We start from the raw sequence: 21,584 nt of genomic DNA, 5'->3' as shown, positions 1-21,584 counted from the left end.
TAGGTCCAGGCCATTTCTGTCCTTTATCGAGCCCATCTTTGCATGAAATGTTCCCTTGGTATCTCTAATTTTCTTGAAGAGATCTCTAGTCTTTCCCATTCTGTTGTTTTCCTCTATTTCTTTGCATTGATCGCTAAAGAAGGCTTTCTTATCTCTTCTTGCTATTCTTTGGAACTCTGCATTCAGATGCTTATATCTTTCCTTTTCTCCTTTGCTTTTCGCCTCTCTTCTTTTCACAGCTATTTGTAAGGCCTCCCCAGACAGCCATTTTGCTTTTTTGCATTTCTTTTCCATAGGGATGGTCTTGGTCCCTGTCTCCTGTACAATGTCACAAACCTCATTCCATAGTTCATCAGGCACTCTATCTATCAGATCTAGACCCTTAAATCTATTTCTCACTTCCACTGTATAATCATAAGGGATTTTATTTAGGTCATACCTGAATGGTCTAGCGGTTTTCCCTACTTTCTTCAATTTAAGTCTGAATTTGGTAATAAGGAGTTCATGATCTGAGCCACAGTCAGCCTCAGGTCTTGTTTTCGTTGACTGTATAGAGCTTCTCCATCTTTGGCTGCAAAGAAAAGTAGGAAATGATTTTTGGAATGACTGAAAGGAGCTCTAACCTCCCCACCGTAACTACCATAAGTAGAGAAAAACAACCATTTAATGTCTGCCTGTTGTCCTAAGGGCGTACAGCACATGAACCTTCAGGAACACTGAATCTCATAAGAAAGTCAAGACTGTGGCATATATGTCTCCTCTCCAACCTGTTCCCAACTGTGGCCTACACTACAGTATGTGTCTCCCAGGAGGGGAGGCTGCCAGTATTTCTTAGGACCCTCTAATGTAGCAAAGGTTAAATAAACTCCAGGTAAGTACAGCCAAGAGATCAGGACTCCCCTCCTCCACCCAGCTCCCATTTACAGGATGGAGGCTCCACCCCAGGTCCCCAGGTGTAGCAGACCAAGAATCCCAGGACCCTGATGCTGTTCCAAAGGGCGAAGTTTCCATGCGAGGAGAGGCAAATCAAACTGAGCTCTACTGCTAACGCAGGCATATCAGTCCTAGAGAAGCAGGCCATGGGGCCACTTGCCAGCTCCAGAACAGCGATTCAGGTGTTTTTTTCCCCACTGATATGGCAGGCTGTGAGCACAGAAGTTCTGCCCACCAAACGAAACTATTTTATTTGGAGGAGTGTCGGGGGGAATCCAAGCCTCAGGGTGCTCTCAAGAATGGAGGACCTGGTGGTTAGCAGCTAGGAGGCTGGTAGCACCAAAAGGGCAGTGAGCCAAGTTGTACCAGCGAGAGCCAGGCAAAGTGCCAGGTAGGAAGAGCCCTCCTGGCATCCTAACTCAAAGACTAGCCTCTCACATTGCCTCTGCAGCTCTGCAAAGGGACCCAAATTTAACTGGATCCAATCGCAGAGCAATTCATGCCCCAGGCTATCATCAAAAACAAAGCAGTCCACCAACAATTGGAGCTGATTTCTGAGTATGCCACCAAGAAAGGCAGATCATTGAACAGATCGGGAAATTGTTAAAGAAAGATCGGTTAAAATCTGTCACACCACCTGACTGCCCAAGGCTACACCTTCTAAGGAATGAAACCAGAGACGTCACTAGAGAGACAGGAACAGAAAGAGGATTTAAAGAAATATTGGCTGAAAATTTCCCAACTTTGAGGAAAAACACTAATCTACGTGGTGACACATATAGTAAAGAGTCTGCCTGCAATGCAGGAGACCTGTGTTCAATCCTTGGATCGGAAATACCCCCTGGAGAAGGAAATGGCAACCCACTCCAGTATTCTTATTGGAGAATTTCATGGAAAGAGGAGCCTGGTGGCCTACAGTCCACGGGGTTGCAAAGAGTCGGACACAACTGAGTGATGATTTCTTTCACACACACAAGAAGCTCAACAAATACCATTAGAATAACACAGAGATCGACCCCCCAGACACGTCATAGTAAAAATGATCAAAACCAAAGATAGAAAAATTAGAAAGCAGCAAGAGAAAAATGACTATTTATATACAAAGGAACACAGCTAAATTCTCATTAGGAAAAATAAAGGCCAGGAGACAGAGGTGAAAGAAAGAAACCTATCACCTTGCTGTACAGTAGAAGCTAACACAACATTGTAAAGCAATTATATTCCACTAAAAATTAATTTTAAAAACTTTTAACCAAGAATGTAATTATGTAACTACATGATGTAACAAAACTATCTTTCAAAAATGAAGAAAGCTTTCTGGGAAGATGGTAGAGTAGGCAGAACCAAGAATCAGTCTCCCAACCAAAGCAACTATAGTACTAGCAGACTCTCTGATATAAGCGATCGGAACTCGAATCTTATAAAGGCCTGTAACTTCCAGAGGAAGGCTTGGATGGTAAACAGTGGTTCATTTTGGTCAATTTCAACTTTAGTTTGTTATGCCCAAGTCGCGAAATCTCCCAGTGACCACCAGGGAGCCGATACCCAACGCAAAAGCAAGAGAGTTTTTATTACCAAGCGTGAGCTGGGGCTCCCACCGTTACCGACGCAGCGGCTAAGGAGAGGAGCCCCAAGTTTTGGGCTACACTCCGTATATAGGGAATATCTAGGTAAAAGGGTAAAAAGGGGGTGTTCAGGCTGAAGAACTACTGATTGGTTACCCTCTTCTATAGGGTTGTGTGTGGATTTCTGATTTTTTTTTTTTTTACTTCCATGGTAGATCATTACTTTCAAGGTAAATCACAAAGGTAACTCATTACTTCCAAGGTAAATCACAAAGGTAAATCATTACTTCCAAGGTAAATCACAAATTCTTGAACTTAAAGTCAGGAGATTTAACCTAAGGGCTGTTTGGCTCGCGCACAGTGGGGCAAGTTTAGGCAATATCCAAAGTCTAAGTCTGTTTGCCCGGTACCTTTGCAAAATGGAGTTGTTTTACAAGATGGAGTAGCTTAGGCTCTTCAAGTTCAGTGGAGACTACCCGTGTCACTCCTCCAGCCCATGCAGGTGGAGGAGGAGCTGCAGGAGACTTTGCAAACAGCTTGTGAGAGGTGGGCAAGAAGGATCCTTTCCTCCAAATGTCGGAAGTCTGTTCTGACCGCTGATTGCTGCTTCTGATCACGAAGGTGCAGGAACAGAAGTGGGCAGCTGTCGGTGCACACACCTCGCTGCTCTGGCAGACGTGCCATCAGAGGATTTAAAAGACTGGTACCTTCCCTCCACTTCGTTTTTTCTCCCCTTGGAGCCAGGCATTAAAGACTAAGGCACTCAAAAGCAACCTCACATGCAATGAAATCAGAAAGTCACTATGCATACCCAGGGAAAGGTTCAGGTTCAGAAAAGACCTGAAAAGACCTTAGGTTTACACGTCATGCTAATCCTTGGCAGATCCTTAGAAGACCGCCTACAACAATAAAACACAAAAACCGTAAACCCTGAGGAGAGAGTACAATTGATGCCGTGCAGGGCCCTGTGGGGCTTCCAGACATGGAGCTCTTTTTGTCCCCGATTTCTTGTAGGCAAGACTTCAGCCTCCACGACCTTCTCTGAGCTCCAAAGAGCAGGTTTGAACAGTTGCTGATGGAAGGAGCGGACAGCCAGGAAACCACCTGAGGCAGGATTAAAGGGATCAGAGAAGTGAAAGTCGCTCAGTCGTGTCCAACTCTTTGCGACCCCGTGGACTGTATGGTCCATGGAATTCTCCAGGCCAGAGTACTTTTTCCCTCCTCCAGCGGATCTTCTCATCCCAGGAGTAGAACCGGGGTCTCCTGCATTGCAGGTGGATTCTAGAGAAACCCATCAAAATTAGAAGACCTGAATAAAGCAGGGCAAAGGCTAAGAGAGTTTTGCCGAGAGAATGCACTGGTCATAGCAAACACCCTCTTCCAACAACACAAGAGAAGATGCTACACATAGACATCACCAGATGGTCAATACCAAAACTGGATTGATTATATTCTTTGCAGCCAAAGATGAAAAAGCTCTATACAGTCAGCAAAATACAAGACTGGGAGCTAACTGTGTCTCAGATCATGAAATCCTTACTGCAAAATTCAGACTTAAACTGAAGAAAGTTGGGAAAGCCACTAGACCATTCAGGTATGACCTAAATCAAATCCTTTATGATTATACAGTGGAAGTGATAAATAGATTCAAGGGATTAGATCTGATATAGAGTGCCTGAAGAACAATTGACCGAGGTTTGTGACATTGTACAGGAGGCAGTGGTCAAGACCATCCCCAAGAAAAAGAAATACAAAAAAGGCAAACTGGTTGTCTGAGGAGGCCTTAAAAATAGTTGAGAAAAGAGGAGAAGCGAAAAGTGAAGGAGAAAAGAAAAGATATGCCTATTTGAATGCAGAGTTCCAAAGAATAGCAAGGAGAGATAAGAAGACCTTCCTCCGTGATCAATGCAAAGAAATAGAGGAAAACAATAGAATAGAAATAGAGGAAAATAATAGAAAACAAAAGACTAGAGATCTCTTCAAGGAAATTAGAGATACCAAGGGAACACTTCATGCAAAGATGGGCACAATAAAGGACAGAAATGGTATGGACCTAACAGAAGCAGAAGATATTAAGAGGTGGCAAGAATACACAGAAGAAATATACAAAAAAGATCTTCATGACCCAGATAACCACAATGGTGTGATCACTCATCTACAGCCATACATCCTGGAATGAGAAGTCAAGTGGGCCTTAGGAAGCATCACTACGAACAAAGCTAGTGGAAGTGATAGAATTCCAGTTGACCTATTTCAAAGATGATGCTGTGAAAGTGCTGTACTCAATATGCCAGCAAATCTGGAAAACTCTGCAGTGGCCACAGGACCAGAAAAGTTCAGTTTTCATTCCCACCCCAAAGAAAGGCAATGTCAAAGAATGCTCAAACTACCACACAGTTGCACTCATCTCACACACTAGTAAAGTAATGCTCAAAATTCTCCAAGCCAGGCTTCAACAATACATGAAGCATGAACTTCCAGATGTTCAAGCTGAATTTAGAAAAGGCAAAGGAACCAGAGATCAAATTGCCAACATCCGTTGGATCATCAGAAAAGCAAGAGCGTTCCAGAAAAACATCTACTTCTGCTTTATTGACTATGCCAAAGCCTTTGACTGTGTGGATCACAACAAACTGGAAAATTCTTAAAAAGATGGGAATACCAGACCACCTGACCTGCCTCCTGAGAAATCTGTATGCAGGCCAAAAAACAACGGTTAGAACTGGACATGGAACAATAGGCTGGTTCCAAATCTGGAAAGGAGTACGTCAAGGCTGTATATTGTCACCCTGCTTATTTAACTTACACACAGAGTACATCATGGGAAATCCCAGGCAGGATGAAGCACAAGCTGGAATCAAGATTGCCAGGAGAAATACCAATAACCTCAGATATGCAGATGACATTACCCTTTTGGCAGAAAGTGAAGAAGAACTAAAGGGCCTCTTGATGAAAATGAAAAAGGAGAGTGAAAAAGTTGGCTTAAAGCTCTACATTCAGAAAACTAAGATCATGGCATCTGGTCTCATCACTTCATGGGAAATAGATGGGGAAACAGTGAAAACAGTGACAGACTTCATTTTGGGGGGGGGGGCTCCGAAATCACTGCAGATGGTGAGTGCAGCCATGCAATTAAAAGACGCTTCCTCCTTGGAAGAAAAGCTATGACCAACCTAGACATCATATTCAAAAGCAGAGACATTACTTTGCCAACAAAGGTCTGTCTAGTCAAAGCTATGGTTTTTCCAGTAGTCATGTGTGGATGTGAGAGTTGGACTATAAAGAAAGCTGAGAGCGGAAGAATTGATGCTTTTGAATTGTGTTGGAGAAGACTCTTGAGGGTCCCTTGGACTGCAAGGAGATCCAACCAGTCCATCCTAAAGGAAATCAGTCCTGAATATTCATTGGAAGGACTGATGCTGAAGCTGAAACTCCACCTGATTTGGCCACCTGATGTGAAGAACTGACTCCTTGGAAATGCCCCTGATGCTGGGAAAGATTGAAGGCAGGAGGAGAAGGGGACAACAGTGGATGAGATGGTTAGATGGCATCACCAACTCGATGGACATGAGTTTGAGTAAACTCCAGGAGTTGGTGATGGACAGGGAAGCCTGGCGTGCTGCAGTCCATGGGATCACAAAGAGTCAGACAAGACTGAGTGACTGAAATGAACTGAACTGAACTGACTATATAAACTCCTATTCTTCAGAGAGTTCTCCCAGTTCTTGGGGCTCTAGCCTACTGTGATCCCTAGCAAAGAAATAAGGTCACTCTTTCTTCTCCATAACTCTATCTCCGCATTTCTGTTCAGCATTGGTGCACGGAGAGCCAAGATTTTGTCAGCAGAATCTGATTCTCATAGTTACCACATCATTAGATTCAAATGTCCAGTTTTCAACAACAACAAAAAAATCATTAAAAAAGTCAGTGTAATGAAGTAATGCCATTTGCAGCAACACGGATGTTGAGTCACTCAGTTGTATCCAACTCTTTGCAGCCCATGGGCTGTAGCCCACCAGGCTCCACTGTCCATGGGATTCTCCAGGCAAGAATACTGGAGTGGGTTGCCATGCCCTTCTCCAGGGGATCTTCTCAACCCAAAGATCAAACTGCTTCTCTTGTGTCTCCTGCACAGGCAGGTGGACTCTTTACCACTAGCACTACCTGGAAAGCCAAAAAGAAAAAGAAAAAAAAGGCATTCCAAGCAAAGGAAAAAATAAACCTATATAACTCTTCCTGAGAAGGACAAGAAAGCTAACCTACCAAAGACTTTACAACTGTGTTAAAGGTGCTCAAGAACTAGAAACGAAGGTATGGAGAAAGTAAGACGACTATGTCTGAGCGAAATATAAACGTCAGGAGGTAGAAAACCTTCACGGAGAAGGCAATGGCACCCCACTCCAGTGCTCTTGCCTGGGGAATCCCATGGGCGGAGGAGCCTGGTGGGCTGCAGTCCATGGGGTCACTAAGAGTCAGATATGACTGAGCGACTTCACTTTCACTCTTCCCTTTCATGCACTGGAGAAGGAAATGGCAACCCACTCCAGTGTTCTTGCCTGGAGAATCCCAGGGATGGGGGAGCCTGGTGGGCTGCCGTCTATGGGGTCGCACAGAGTCGGACATGACTGAAGTGTCAGCAGCAGCAGCAGCAGAAAATCTTCAAAGAAACCAAACATAAACTCTGTAGCTGAAAAGTACAATAAGAGAAATGAAAAATTAACTAGAGGAGTTAAAGGCAGATTTAAGTAGGCTAAAGAAAGATTCAGCAAGCATGAAGCTAGGACAATTGAAATGACCAAGTCTGAAGAAGACAAAGAAAAAAGACTGAGGAAAAGTGAACAGAGCCTAGGAGACCTGTGAGATGAGAACTATTAGACCAACATATGCGCAGCAAGCACCCCAGAAAGAGACAAGTGAAATCAGGCCTGAGACATAGAGAAAACAGAAAGCAAAACGCTGGACAAAAAAATCCAGCCACATCAATAATAGAATTTAATGTGAATGAATGGATTAAACAACCCAGTCAAGAGGCAAAGGTTGTCAGAGTGGATAAGAAAAATAAGCTCCAGGTACAAGCTGTCCCTGGTGGCTCAAATGGTAGTCTGCCTGCAGTGCATAAGACCCAGGTTCGATCCCTGGGTCAGAAAGAAGATCCCCTGGAAGAGGGCATGGTGGACAATATAGTCCATGGAGTCACAAAGAGTCAGACATAACTGAGCGACTAACACTTCACTGTCATAGGCTGCCTACAGGAGACGTGCATGCATGCTGAGATGCTTCGCTTGTGTCCAACTCTGTGTGACCCTGGATATTTTTGTGCACTGTAAAAACATGCAAAACACCAACATCACGTGTGTGTGTGTGTGTACACTGTAAAGTGCGTTAGGATGGCATACATATAAATCAAGCTAATGAATACTTCCGAAGAGAAGGGAGACACAGTCTGGGAGGGGGAGACAGGAGATTTCAAGGTTTACTGATGGTATTTTGCTTCAAAAGCTGGCACACTAGTGTTTGTGGTGCTTCTCTTTAGTCTTAGATTTTTCTTTAAATTGCAACCAACAACCAGTAGGTGGCAGGGGAAGCCTGGTATCTGCAGCCTCTGAAAGACACGTAAGATGCCTCCTTTAAAGGTCCCATGATCAACATGTCGCTCTCCAGAGTAAAATGAATTAACTGAAACCTTTATTTTCCTTTTTAGTACACACTTGCATTCTGGTATGTGCGTGCTCAGTCGCAGTCGTGTCCGACTCTGTGCGACCCTATGGACTGTGGCCCACCAGGCTCCTCTGTCCATGGGATTCTCCAGGCAAGAATACGGCAGTGAGTTGCCATGCCCTCCTCCAGGGGATCTTCCCAACCCTGGGATCGAACCCAGGTCCCCTGCATTGCAGGCACTTCCTAATAATAACACTTTATTTCAAAACTTATTTAACTTCTCAAGGAGGCCGCTCTGGCTTTCACTCTCCTGGTGTCATTACTGCAATGCGTGGGTGAAACAGGCTCGCTCGGTCCATGCTAACAAGGGTGTGGCAGCAAGCGCGTGCCGCGTGTACACACACACAGTGACACCACACAGACACACAGCCCACCCATACACACACCACATGCTACATACACACACACACACTGCAAACACACCACACCACACATACACACACACACACATACATACACACCACCCATATACACACCACATGCTACATACACACACACACACTGCAAACACACCACACCACACATACACACACCACACCCATACACACACCACATGCTACATACACACACACACACTGCAAACACACCACACCACACATACACACACCACACCCATACACACACCACATGCTACATATACACACACACTGCAAACACACCACACCACACATACACACACATACATACACACCACCCATACACAAACCACATGCTACATATACACACACACTGCAAACACACCACACCACACACACACACACCACCCATACACATACCACATTCTATATATACACACACACACTGCAGACACACCACACCACACATACACACACACACACATGCACACCACATGCTACATATATACACATACACACACTGCAAAGACACCACACCACACCCGCAACACACATGCAACCACACACCGCACATACCACACACACTGTGCATATAATACACACACACCACACATACACACCACATGCAACATATATACACATACACACACTACAAACACATCACACATGCAAGCACACACTATACACACACCGCACATATAATACATACACATATTCACACACCATATACACACAATAACACCACACATACACATACACACCACCCATACACACACCACATGCTACATATATACACCTACACACACTGCAAACACAACACACCACACATGCAACACACACACAACCACACACCACACATACATACTACACACACACTGCACACATAATACATACACATATTCACACACTATATACACACTCATACCACACATACAACACACACTGCACACACACCACACACACACACACCACACACACTGCACATAAATACACACAGTACACATACACACTGACACACTGTATACACACACACTCATACCGCACACACAAACACACACTGCACGTACACTGCATATACACACCACACACAACATGCATACTCACTACACACAGAGTAAATCTGCAGCTGTCTTATCACCACCAGTTTCTCAGCACCTTCCTCTCCCCACGTGCTGAAATCTGCTTTCATGCTCACTTCCAAGAGCTTATCTTCTCTCTGTTTCTTGGCTCCCAAACTGCACGGAATTCAAGCTTTTGTCTTACTTGGTCACGAAGGACAGGCAGGCAGTGCAGCCTGGCTCAGCGCCGCAATCCAGCGGTGATCTCTTGAGTGGCTCAGCAAAGCTCCCCTTGGCAGACACTCTGCCTCCCCCAAGAGCAGAAGTGAAGAAGCCCAGGGCTACATCTGATTCTGCCCAGCAGGTATGCTTTGTGGGGCCAGAAACTAGTTTACATGTTTAACGTGTCCAAACTAAAAATCAAGAGTGATCATATAGAACTGGCACGTGGTGTTTCTTTTGAACAATCAGAAATGCTGACAACTTCATTCCATGTGACCCAAGGGACAGGGCCAAGGAGGATGCTGTGCAGCCTGGCGGGGCCAGAACAGGTCAGTCTGGCCCTTTGCCTTTTGGCTCTAAAGGTGTTTGTGTGGCAGCCCTTGCCTAGAGCAACAGGCTTGAAAACAGTAAATGTTTTTACTCAGCCATAGAAAAGAATGAAATAATGCCACTTGCCGCAACATGGATGGACTAGAGACGATCATACTAAGTGAAGTAAGTCAGAGAGAGACAAATATAACGTGCTATCACATATGTGGAATCTAAAAAAAAATGATACAACTGAAATTATTCACAAAACAGAAGTAGACTCTCACAACAGAGCAAACAAACCTATGGTTCGTTGGTGTTGTTCAGTCACTAGGTCATGTCTGACCTTTTGCGACCCCACAGACTGCAGCACACCAGGCTCCTCTGTTCTCCACTGTATCCTGGAGTTTGCTCAGATTCCTGCCCATCGAGTCATGCCATCCAACCATCTCATCCTCTGTCACTCCCTTTTCCTTTTGCCTTCAATCTTTCCTAGCATCAGGGTCTTTTCCGATAAGTCAACTCTTGACATCAGGTGTCCAAAGTATTGTAGCTTCAGCTTCGGCGTCAGTCCTTCCAGTGAATATTCAGGGCTGATTTCCTTTAGGATTGACTGGTTTTTCCTTTAGGACTGACTGGTCCTTGTAGACCAAGGGACTCTCAAGAGTTTTCTTCAGCACCACAATTTGAAAGCATCAATTCCTTGGTGCTCAGCCTTCTTTATGGTCCATTCTTTAAAAAGAATGGATTATATGTGTATGTATAATGAGATCACTTAGCTGTATACCTGAAACTAACATAACATTGTACATTAACTATAAATAAAAATTAAAAACCAGTAGAAAGGTAGATATCTGCTTGCTTTTAAAAATAATAAGCATTTTCTCCCCACCACCATACATTTCCCTCAAGAACCCTGTGGAATGCAGCAGGTGGATTCTGTACAGGCTGTCCTCTGTCTTTCTGTCTCTATTAGCCAAGATATGAACAGCTGAAGAATATTGGATCAGGATTTTCAACTGTCTTCCAGTTTTGTTGCCTTAAAAGAAACTCATATTAAAAAAAAAAAAAACCCAAAGAGTGTAATATAGGTTTCTTCTTTTCTCAGATCACCCATCAACCTTAAAAGCTTAAAAGATTTCCTGTATTCTTTTCTTCTATGAAACTGTGAGTCAGTTCCCCCAGGATGAGGCCTTAAACTCATGAGTTTGCTGGTGACAGGCAGCATATTTAGGAATGCCTTATTTTGTTGTACATAAAAACTTGAATGTTGCAGAAAAGTACATTTTAGCATCAAGGTAAGTGACATTTGTGGGAAAAAGTACTTAAGTGTTTGCACTACTTTTTTGTGTGTAATTTAAGTGTAACCTATTGAGCACTTCTTTTAAAAAAGGAGCCTCTTCATTTCCTTATATTCTTTCTCAGAGTACAAGGTTTTTATAGCAGGCAATTCAATAACTATGCCCCTCCATGTTTTTTTGCTTGCTTATTTTTAAAGGCAGTTCGACCATGTTCTCTGTTTAACAAATTGGCCTTCTCTTAAGATTTTATATTAAGTCCAAAGCTTAATGTATGACAAATTTTAATTTCAGACATAAATGTCACTTAAGTTTGTTAGAGGGTCTACTTAATGTCTTATAGAATAAAACTACGTGTGCTAAGTTGCTTCAGTCATGCCCAGCTCTTTGCAACACTATGGACTGTAGCCCGCCACACTCCTCTGTCCATGGGATTCTCCAGGCAAGGATGCTGGCGTGGTTGCCATGCCCTCCTCCAGGGGATCTTCCTGAAAACCCAGGGAGTGAATCTGGGTCTCCTGTGTCTCCTGTGTCTCCCGCGTTGCGGGTGGATTCTTTATAGCTGAGTCACCAGGGAAGCCCATAGAGTAAAATCGGGGGTTTTCAAATGACTATTCCATATACATCTCACATAGACACACACGCACACATATACATATATATATATATATATATATATATATATATGAATTCCACAGTAAACCAAATAACCCAACTTTTTGGTCTAGTCCATTTTGGCCATTGTTAGATCAATATGACTGTAAGACTGGAGTCTTTGAAGTAATTTGATTCAGTATTTAGCTTGAGAGCTATCCTAAGCCTGTCTTGTAGCTCCTTGACAGTTAAAATGCCTCTTTACACAGAAGGAAAGGGTCACTGGCCCACTCAGCAGGATTCAGGCCATGTAACCACAAGCTCTAAAGCTTTCTTCCTGTGATTCCAGGTCTTGTCTGGGTGGAGCACCTTTACAATTCTCTTGCCTTTACCATCTCTCTGGTTTATGCATGAATGTAATCTCCATACATTGCATTTACACATTAGATCTTTCCCTTGGTCAAACAAACACCCATGCTCACTGCTAAAGGCAGAGCTGTGAAACATGACCACAGCGTTTAAAAGGGTGTCTTCTAGTTTGGGTAAGTGTTTGAAGTTGGTGTTTCCAAGCCCTAATTAAGGTTCTTGAGGGTGGATGCTGTGATCTCAAACACCCATCTTGGATTGGGTTCTGAGTCACTAGTCAGTTCCACCTTCTTGAGTGATGGGTTTAGGGTTGGGTGGGTGACTTGGTTCTGATGGCCAAGGTGAAGGGGGAAGCCTGCTGGGGGGTGGGGATCTCTCCTCAAGAGTCACGGGAGACAGGCCTCTGAAAGTGAAAGAAAATGAAGTCGCTCAGTCGTGTCCAACTCTTTGCGATCCCATGGCCTGTAGCCTACCAGGCTTCTCAGTCCATGGCATTTTCCAGGCAAGAATACTGGAGTGGGTTACCATTTCCTTCTCAAGGAGATCTTCTCAACCCAGGGATTGAACCCGGGTCTCCCACATTGTAGGCAGACGCTTTACCGTCTGAGCCACCAGAGAAGGCCTCTCAGTTCATTTCAGTGCTCAGTTCAGTAAGTTAAGTCGCTCAGTCGTGTCCAACTCTTTGCGACCCCATGAGTCACAGCACGCCAGGCCTCCGTGTCCATCACCATCTCCCGGAGTTCACTCAGACTCACGTCCATCAAGTCCGTGATGCCATCCAGCCATCTCATCCTCTGACATCCCCTTCTCCACCTGCCCCCAATCCCTCCCAGCATCAGAGTCTTTTCCAATGAGTCAACTCTTCGCAAGAGGTGGCCAAAGTACTGGAGTTTCAGCTTTAGCATCATTCCTTCCAAAGAAATCCCAGGGCTGATCTTCTTCAGAATGGACTGGTTGGATCTCCTTGCAGTCCAAGTGACTCTCATGAGTCTTCTCCAACACCACAGTTCAAAAGCATCAATTCTTCGGCACTCAGCCTTCTTCACAGTCCAACTCTCACATCCATACATGACCACAGGAAAAACCATAGCCTTGACTAGACGGACCTTAGTTGGCAAAGTAATGTCTCTGCTTTTGAATATGCTATCTAGGTTGGTCATAACTTTTCTTCCAAGGAGTAAGCGTCTTTTAATCTCATGGCTGCAGTCACCATCTGCAGTGATTTTGGAGCCCCCCAAAAATAAAGTCTGACACTGTTTCTACTGTTTCCCCATCTATTTCCCATGAAGTGATGGGACCGGATGCCATGATCTTCGTATTCTGAATGTTGAGCTGTAAGCCAACTTTTTCGCTCTCCTCTTTCACTTTCATCAAGAAGCTTTTTAGTTCCTCTTCACTTTCTGCCATAAGGGTGGTGTCATCTGCATATCTGAGGTTATTGATATTTCTCCTGGCAATCTTGATTCCAGCTTGTGTTTCATCCAGTCCAGCGTTTCTCATGATGTACTCTGCATAGAAGTTAAATAAGCTGGGTGACAATATACAGCCTTGACGTCCTCCTTTTCCTATTTGGAACCAGTCTGTTGTTCCATGTCCAGTTCTAACTGTTGCTTCCTGACCTGCATACAGATTTCTCAAGAGGCAGGAGAGGTGGTCTGGTATTCCCATCTCTTTCAGAATTTTCCACAGTTTATTGTGATCCACACAGTCAAAGGCTTTGGCATAGTCAATGAAGCAGAAATAGATGTTTTTCTGGAACTCTCTTGCTTTTTCCATGATCCAGCGGATGTTGGCAATTTGATCTCTGATTCCTCTGCCTTTTCTAAAACCAGCTTGAACATCAGGGAGTTCATGGTTCACATATTGCTGAAGCCTGGCTTGGAGAATTTTGAGCATTACTTTACTAGCATGTAAGATGAGTGCAATTGTGCAGTAGTTTGAACATTCTTTGGCATTGCCTTTCTTTGGGATTGGAATGAAAACTGATCTTTTCCAGTCCTGTGGCCACTGCTGAGTTTTCCAAACTTGCTGGCATATTGAGTGCAGCACTTTCACAGCATCATCTTTCAGGATTTGAAACAGCTCAACTGGAATTCCATCACCTCCACTAGCTTTGTTCGTAGTAATGCTTCCTAAGGCCCACTTGACTTCACATTCCAAGATGTCTGGCTCTAGATGAGTGATCACATCATCATGATTATCTGGGTCATGAAGATCTTTTTTGTACAGTTCTTCCGTGTATTCTTGCCACCTCTTCTTACTATCTTCTGCTTCTGTTAGGTCCAGACCATTTCTGTCCTTTATTGACCCCATCTTTGCATGAAATGTTCCCTTGGTATCTCTAATTTTCTTGAAGAGATCTCTATTCTTTCTCATTCTGTTGTTTTCCTCTATTTCTTTGCATTGATCGCTGAAGAAGGCTTTCTTATCTCTTCTTGCTATTCTTTGGAACTCTGCATTCAGATGCTTATATCTTACCTTTTCTCCTTTGCTTTTCACCTCTCTTCTTTTCACAGCTATTTGTAAGGCCTTCCTAGACAGCCATTTTGCTTTTTTGCATTTCTTTTCCATGGGGATGGTCTTGGTCCCTGTCTCCTGTACAATGTCACAAACCTCATTCCATAGTTCATCAGGCACTCTATCTATCAGATCTAGACCCTTAAATCTATTTCTCACTTCCACTGTGTAATCATAAGGGATTTTATTTAGGTCATACCTGAATGGTCTAGCAGTTTTCCCTACTTTCTTCAATTTAAGTCTGAATTTGGTAATAAGGAGTTCATGATCTGAGCCACAGTCAGCTCCTGGTCTTGTTTTTGCTGACTGTATAGAGCTTCTCCATCTTTGGCTGCAAAGAATATAATCAATCTGATTTCAGTGTTGACCATCTGTTGATGTTCATGTGTAGAGTCTTCTCTTGTGTTGTTGGAAGAGGGTGTTTGCTATGACCAGTGCATTCTTGGCAAAACTCTTTACCCTGCTTCATTCTGCATTCCAAGGCCAAATTTGCCTGTTACTCCAGGTGTTTCTTGACTTCCTACTTTTGCATTCCAGTCCCCTATAATGAAAAGGACATCTTTTTTGGGTGTTAGTTGTAAAAGATCTTGTAGGTCTTCATAAAACCATTCAACTTCAGTTTCTTCAGCATTACTGGTTGGGGCATAGACTTGGATAACTGTGATATTGAATGGTTTGCCTTGGAGACGAACAGAGATCATTCTGTCATTTTTGAGATTGCATCCAAGTACTGCATTTCAGACTCTTTTGTTGACCATGATGGCTACTCCATTTCTTCTGAGGGATTCCTGCCCGCAGTAGTAGATGTAATGGTCATCTGAGTTAAATTCACCCATTCAGTCGCTCAGTTGTGTCCAACTCTTTGCGACCCCATGAATTGCAGCATGCCAGGCCTCCCTGTCCATCACCAACTCCTGGAGTTCACTCAGACTCACGTCCATCGAGTCAGTGATGCCATTCAGCCATCTCATCCTCTGTCGTCCCCTTCTCCTCCTGCCCCCAATCCCTCCCAGCATCAGAGTCTTTTCCAGTGAGTCAACTCTTCGCATGAGGTAGCCAAAGTACTGGAGTTTCAGCTTCAGCATCATTAGTGGTGGGTTAAAATATGCCTCTTATCCAACTGAAACTCCATTAAAATACTAAAAGGGGTTAAAATTATATAAGCTCATAAGGGCAAAGATGATGGGAGAAAAGGACAACATTTTAGACATGAGAAGAGAGACAGATGGGTGATAACTGAATTCATGAAACCCAAGCCAGCAGTGGAGAAAGCCCTTGGTCGGTGGCATTGGCAGGGCCCCACAAAGGCCAGGAATTGGAGGCACTGGACACTTCTGAAAGAAGAGGTGCACGTGAGGTAAAAACAGAAAGATTTCTGAGTGTCTGCTCCTCACCTAGCTTAATGGAACAGGAAGTCTACTTCAGAAGGGTGGAGCCAACAAGTCAGGGCCTACGTGGAAGTAAAGTTCCTATATCACTAGAATCATGTTAGTAAAAATCTGAATAGGTTAGGACAAGTTAAATTGTATGTTATAAGCTCTAAATCAACCACTAAGAAAATAAAATATAGCTTAAAAATCATTAAAGGGAATTAAGTGTGACATTAGAAAAATTCACTTAATATAAAATACGACAATGAAGGACATGATAGAAACAAAAAAGCAAATGACAGATGTAATGCCAATGATAACATGAGGTCTAAATGGATTAAATAATCCAATCAAAAGGCAGAGTGTCAGCCTGGATGAAAAAGAGCACGATCCAACATGTGCTGTCCATAAGAGATGCATTTTAGATGCAAAGATACAAATGGGTTGAAAGCAAAAGAGAGAAAAGATATGCTCTGCAAACAACAACCAAAATACAACTGGAGTGGGTATGTTATCATTAGACAAAATAGATTTTAAAACAAAATTTTACCAGAGATAAGGAAATTTAAGAAAGAGAAACTGGCCAATCCATCATGGAGCTCTAACATAAAAACATATATTAATCTAGTAACAAGAGCATGAAAATAAATGAAAAAAACTGGCAGAAACAAAGGGAGAAAGATATATATAATTCAACCATAATACTTGGAAACTTAAAATCATACCATGTATATTGTAGTCCTCTGATGGAAAAAAATATTTCTTTCTTCAAATATCAACACTAACTTCTTCCTTATGGGAGTTTTGAGGGAGCTGATTTTTCCCTGTTGACATTATCCATCTAAGTGTTATGTAATCAAAATTAGTCAAACTTGAAAACATTTTGAGAGATATTTGGCTAATTTTCCAGAGAAAATTCTAGCACCTCTGTTAAGGTCTCCAGCCTTTGACACTGAAATTTTAAACTGTACAAAGTGGTAAGTAGTCACGCAATCTGCATGCAACTTTATTATTGCCTCAACAGACTTATTCTATGTATTTTCTCAAGAAATGTTATTAACTTTACCATGATTTAATCTACATCTCAAGAGAGTATTTGAATTAAATGATAAAATTCAGGATTTAAGGTGGCTGCTCTAAGATGTAAAAAAAAGGCAGAGCCAGATAAGGGATACACCATGGTGGTTGATTCGTTTCACTATGTGTGTGTGTGTGTGTTTACTTTTAGCTTTTCTGGGCATCTGGATGTTACCAACTGATAGAAAGTATGCTCTTATGATGTTTAGAACCTGCTTGGATGGCTTCTTCTCTTTGCTAACCCTGCAAGGCCATGGTGGGGTGGGGGGTTTGGGAATACTTAAGCCCAATCCTAATACACCGTTAATATCGCTCATTTAATTTGCTTACACTTTCGGAAGGTCTCATTCTAGATGTGATCCGTGGCAGCTCTGTTGCATGACCGACTCATATAGCTAATTCTTCATGAGTCTCCGGTATCATTCCCTTTCCAGGTAACGTTTAGGGAAAAGTGTAAAGCGTTAGGGCAACCCCATAAACTGTAGCCCACCAGGTTCCTCTGTCCTTGGGATTCTCCAGGCAAGAATACTGCAGTGGGTAGCCATTCCCTTCTCCAGGGGATCTTCCCAACCCAGGGATCAAACCTCATTGCTGGCAGATTCTTTACTGTCTGAGCCACCAGGGAAGGGAAGAAATGGAACTGATATGGTAGTGCTCTGATGCCTTCTAACAGTAGGCCACTTCATTAGGCTCTACCAAGGTTACCACCAAGCATCTGCTCTTGTCTCTGCTGGATGCAGCTGAGAGCGGGACAGGGCCTTGTGTCCATTGACTGTGTCACCTCGTCTTAAGGAAGAAACAGCAACCTGGACAGGAAAAGTCACTCCACCAGGGACTCCCTGCGAAGGGGGCCAGTGGTGGATGTCAGCAGATCTCTCAACTCCACCTGGTAGCCTCTAGCATGCTGCATTGATGGCCTCTTTTGGGCCACAGTCCACTTCCTTTCCCACAGGTTTGATCTCCTTTAAGAGTTCTGAATATTCATTGCAATCCTAAATATTCAGAGCCCTGAATTTTCATTGGAAAGACTGATGCTGAAGCTGAAACTGAAACTCCCGTACTCTGGCCACCTGATGCAAAGAGCTGACTCATTTGAAAAGACCCTGATGCAGGGAAAGATTGAAGGCAGGAGAAGGGGAGGACAGAGGATGAGATGGTTGGATGGCATCACCGACTCCAAGAACATGAGTTTGGGTAAACCCCAGGAGTTGGTGATGGACAGGAAAGCCTGGTGTGCTGCGGTCCATGGGGTTGCAGAGAGTCAGACGTGACTGAACTGAAGAATTCATCTGTGAGCTGGCATAGTGAGTGAGCTGGCAGGGGCCTGCCATCCACCCCGAGAGGACTTCAGCGTCTGCCGTGGATACCCCCTCCTCCCGCTCATCCCTTCCAGTCTCTTCACACAGCTGCCTCTGGACACGTGTCTCCTGGCAGCCTCCCTCTGCCCCAGCTTTCCCAGCCACAGATGGGTACTGGGGCCTCTGCCTTTTTGGGGTGACGAAGAGGCAGGAGTTCTGCTGTGGGGCTCCGGAATAGAAGGTGCCAGGCTTTGCAGATGGAGGCTGCTGCTGGGGCCAGGGCAGAGGGGAAGGCTCTTTGGGCACCCCTGGCCCGGCCTCCTCCTCCCTGCCCCATCCCTCCAGCTGTCTCCCACGATCTCAGACTCAGATCTGCTCTGGCTTTGGGGAAGACAGTCAAGCTCAGCAAAGCAGCAGAAACGCCCAGGACGGCTGAGCTCCCAAGGGAGCATCGACAGCAGCCGGGGTGACAGGCTTGAGGGGCACGCTGCCCTCTGCATGGCTGGAGGCAGGTGTCACTGTGCCATCGGGACCTGGGGTTAAGACGATCTCAGTTATGCTCCAGCTGGTGACACTTGAGTCCTAAGGGCTCTGTTCCTTATTGGTTTCACCTGCCCCAACCTAAAACATAAAAGGCTGAGATAATGTTTAACACCTGCCAGCAAGGGACATTGAGGGAATTATCTTGGAGTCGATGATGTTCTATTTCGCTTTTTCGTGGACAGAGAATCTTCTGTATGATGTATATTCTTTGTTACTTGTTGAGATGCTTTTGGTTCCTAATAAGAGGTCATTTTACATTTACATTTTACATTTAAAGTCACTCAGTCGTGTCCGACTCTTTGCAACCCCTTGGACTATACAGTCCATGGAATTCTCCAGGCCAGAATACTGGAGTGGGTAACTGTTCCTTTCTCCAGGGGATCTTCCCAACCCAGGGATCGAACCCAGGTCTCCCACATTGCAGGAGGATTCTTTACCAGCTGAGCCATAATAAGAGGTCAGTTTTTGTAAATGTGCCATGGGTACTTGAAAAAATAAATATGCATTTTCTATAGGTATATTTCAGTGTCTGTCACTGTGCCCAGAAGGTAGTAGGACTTGGTCAATGCTGAAGTCAAATGAGCCTTTTTTTTACCTCCAACACACAGCCTGTATGGCAACTTCAGAATAGGTTTTTGCTTTGTGACATACAAATTTGCTGGGATGTGTCTGTCCCAGAAATGTCTGACTCTATAATATCAGAGATGTGCTCTGCGGATCGGCTGTGTGGGAACCTTCCGGCAGCTCTTTGGAGGACTTCCTCAGGGGAGTGGGGTTGACCACCTGCATCGGGATCAGCTTGGGAGCTTTTTAAAGATGCAGCTTCTGGGCCCGACCCCAGGCCTGTGGATCAGAATATCTGAGGATGAGGCCAGAGTCCGACCTTTGAAGACTATCTTCCCACCTGGATTCTGAGGCACTCGGACATTTGAGAACCATGACAGAGGAGCTTGGCAGGCTGCAGTCTGTAGGGCTGCAAAGAGTTGGACCCGATGAACGACTTAGCATGCAGTTAACATGCATGTACGTCAGGAACCGTCATCTAAGTGACTTTTCAGATTTTCTTCTTTGAAAGAATAAGAAACCTGTATCCCTGTGGGAAAAAGCACTCTTGCTTCCTGGGTCTTCCCACTGCTCCCCCAGGTCTGTTGAACACACGGAAATGTCGCTCTACAAAAGAAGAAAGTGAATGTGCGTTGCCCCTATAGAACATCAGTAGCTGCTATTACATGCAATTTCTGATTAGATCCTCATCACAACGCTGTGAGATGCTGTAGTGGGGTACACGGTGGCCCCTAAAACAATGTGTCCATGTCCTGACCCCTGTACCTGTGAATGCGACTGTCTATCTTTGGTGGGGGTTTTTGTTGTTGTTGTTGTTAGCTATAAATCATTAATCTGAAAACTTCTTGAAAATTTATTAATTTTTATTAAAGTATAGTTGATTTGCAATGTATGTGTTAATTTCTGCTGTACAGCAAAGTGAGTATATATACTCAGATATATATATAACTGAATTTATTTATATTATATATTCTTTTCCATTACAGTTCATCACAGGATATTGAATATAGTTCCATGTGCTATACAGTAGGACCTTGTTGTTTATCCATACTCTGCATAGAAGCTTGCATCTGCTAATCCCAACCTCCAACTCCTTTCCTCTCCCAACCCACTTCCCCTTGGTAACCCTTGGTAACCACAAGACTTTTCTACGTCTGTTTTCTGTTTCCATTTCATAGATAGGTTCGTTTGTACTGTATTTTAGATTCCACATATAAGTAATATTACATGGTACTTGTCTTTGTCTGAATTACCTCATTTATTATGATACTCTCTAGTTACGTCCATGTTGCTGCAGATGGCATTGCTTCGTCCTTTTTATGACTGAGTAGTATTCCACTGTATACATGGACCACATCTTCTTCCTCCATTCATCTGAAATGTGACCTTTTTTGAGAAAGTTTTTACAAGATGTGATTAAACTGAAGGATCTGGAGATGAGTTTAGCCTGGATTACCCAGTAGGATCTGAATTGTATGACCACTTTCTTTACAAGAGACCAAAAGGGGACAGCACAGTCAGACAGGAAAAGGCCATGTAATGATAGAGGCAGAGGGTGGCGTGCTGGTGCCACAAGCCGAGGAGCACCTGGAGCCCCCAGAAACTGGAAGAGGAGAGGATGGATCCTCCCCTCAAGCCTTCAGAGGAAGTGTGCTCCTGCCCATGTCTTGACTTTGGACTGCTGGCCTCGGGAATTATGGAAGAAAAACTTCCGGTTACATTAAGCCACCTAGTTCGTGGTAATTTGTTATAGCAGCCCCTGGGAGACTAATACCGATTGGTATTGTTATTTCTAT

The sequence above is a fragment of the Ovis canadensis genome, chromosome 26 (assembly GCF_042477335.2).
Source record: "Ovis canadensis isolate MfBH-ARS-UI-01 breed Bighorn chromosome 26, ARS-UI_OviCan_v2, whole genome shotgun sequence".
In the NCBI taxonomy this organism is placed as follows: Eukaryota; Metazoa; Chordata; class Mammalia; order Artiodactyla; family Bovidae; genus Ovis; species Ovis canadensis.
Note: the sequence above shows the minus strand (reverse complement) of the source record.